We start from the raw sequence: 2,500 nt of genomic DNA, 5'->3' as shown, positions 1-2,500 counted from the left end.
GGGGGGAACCTTGAGATAAAATGTCCCCACGGGGTGGGGGGGGGGAAGAGAGCCTCGGTTTAGGAGCAGGTTTTCCATGAGGTCAGATCGTTCCGAAAGGGTTAGGAGAGGAGCGGGAGGCCATAGAATGACAGTGTCGGAAGGGACCCTGGAGGCCATCCAGTCCAGCCCCCCTGCTCGACCAGGAGACCTTTACAGAATCATAGAACGACAAATGTGGAAGGGACCTTAGAGGTCATCTAATCCAGCCCCCTGCTCAAGAAGGAGACCCTTACGGAATCACAGAATTAAGAGTTGGAAGGCATGCTGGAGGTCACCTAGTCCAACCCTCCGCTCAAGCTGCAGACCCTCACAGGATCATACAATAACAGAGTTGGAAAGGACCTCGGAGGTCATCTAGTCCAACCCCCTGCCCAAGCCGGAGTCCCTTACAGAATCATAGAATGACAGAGCTGGAAGGGACCTTGGAGGTCATCTAGTCCAACCCCCTGCTCAAGCAGGAGACCTTTATAGAATCATAAAATAACAAGAGTTGGAAGGGGCCTTAGAGGTCATCTAGTCCAACCCCCTGCTCAAGCGGGAGACCCTTTCAGAATCATGGAATGACAGTGTCAGAAGGGACCCTGGAGGTCATCTAGTCCAACCCCCTGCTTGAGCAGGAGACCCTTACAGAACCATAGAACGACAGAGCTGGAAGGGACCTTAGAGGTCATCTAGTCCAACCCCCTGCTCGAGCAGGAGACCCTTACAGAATCACAGAAGGACGAAAGTTGGACGGGACCCTGAAGGTCATCTAGTCCAACCCCTTGCTCAAGCAGGAGTCCTTTACAGAATCATAGAATAAGAAGTGTCGGAAGGCACCTTAAAGGTCATCTAGTCCAACCCCCCTGCTCAAGCAGGAGACCCTTACAGAATCATAGAATGACAGAGCTGGAAGGGACCTCGGAGGTCATCCAGTCCAGCCCCCTGGACGCGCCGAATTAAACCTTTTTTGCAGAAAGAATGTTGAAATGAAAAGCATACGCAGCAGCGGCCCAAACTGTGGGAACCTTTTGGGGAAAAGTGTACAGTTAGAAATGCCACCTTGGGTGAAGTTTCCACCCATTTTTCTTCTAATTTCTTTACAGCTGTAGCCCCGTTCGCTGAATAAATACTATTTTACATCGCTTTCCGGGCGACCGGTCAACTCTTTGCACCCTGACTTTAATTTGATTATCTTTTACAAGCTCAAAACACACACAAAAAAAACCCCCCAACCAACTTGATAGCCATCCCGTAACACACCGACAAATGTCCTCCTCTCAACTTCAATACGTGAACATCGATAACTGGATCCGACCGCGATCTGATTGGCTCCTTGCCCAAAAAAAGATGACCCCCAATTGGCTCTCTAAACACTCACAATCAGATGAAGGGAATCTACCTGAGATCAACCTAAGCAAGTTGTGCTTCCTTTTTCTGGTTATTTGGCTATAACTCTTCACAAAATACAGTACAGATAACTGAACAAACTTTGCTTCATTACATTCTCGATTCAATTATCTTTCCATTGATTAAATTAACTTTTCACAGTATACAGTACAGATAATGCAACAAACTTTGTGGCATTGCGTTCCTTATTCAATTACCTTTCCATTGATTAAATTAACTTTTCACAGTATACAGTACAGATAATTGAACAGATCTTGTGGCATTACGTTCCTGATTCAATTACCTTTCCATTGATTAAATTAACTTTTCACAGTATACAGTACAGATAATTCAACAAACTTTGTGGCATTGCGTTCCTTATTCAATTACCTTTCCATTGATTAAATTAACTTTTCACAGAATGCAGTACAGATAATTGAACAGACTTTGTGGCATTGCGTTCCTGATTCAATTACCTTTCCATTGATTAAATTAACTTTTCACAGAATGCAGTATAGATAACTGAACAGACTTTGGCTTTACATTCTTTCTTTCTCTCTCTCTCTCTCTCTCTCTCTCTCTCTCTCTCTCTATCTATCTATCTATCTATCTAATATATATATATATAAATCCACGCTTAACAAGCAAGTTACCGTCCGGGTACCAAAATCAAATAAACATCACTTATATAATACTAAACAATTATAATAAACAGAGTTAACACTAATCCTAAGAATAAAAGGTAGTAAATAAACATTATACATCTTACTAAATAACCACGATTAATAAAATGTTAATTAGTTATCACTAATGCTTAAAATCACATTCATCCAAATTAATTTCAAAATCTTTTCTCATTCTATTGTATTGCTAGCCATTGATAAAAATTTTTTTCCCATGTTTTAAAGTAGATAGTCTTCTTTCTCTTTGATCTCTAAAGTCAATCTATCCATTTCTGCACATTCTAAAAGTTTAGTAATTATAGTCTGACCAGATGGTAAATCTTCGTTTTTCCAAAATTGGGCGAATGCTATTCTCGCCGCTGTCGATGCATGTAATATTAAATATTCACTCTCTTTTCCATAATTAA

The sequence above is a fragment of the Protobothrops mucrosquamatus genome, unplaced genomic scaffold (assembly GCF_001527695.2).
Source record: "Protobothrops mucrosquamatus isolate PMUCROS unplaced genomic scaffold, P.Mucros_1.0 scaffold5611, whole genome shotgun sequence".
Lineage (NCBI taxonomy): Eukaryota > Metazoa > Chordata > Lepidosauria > Squamata > Viperidae > Protobothrops > Protobothrops mucrosquamatus.
This window is presented reverse-complemented; position numbering follows the sequence as displayed.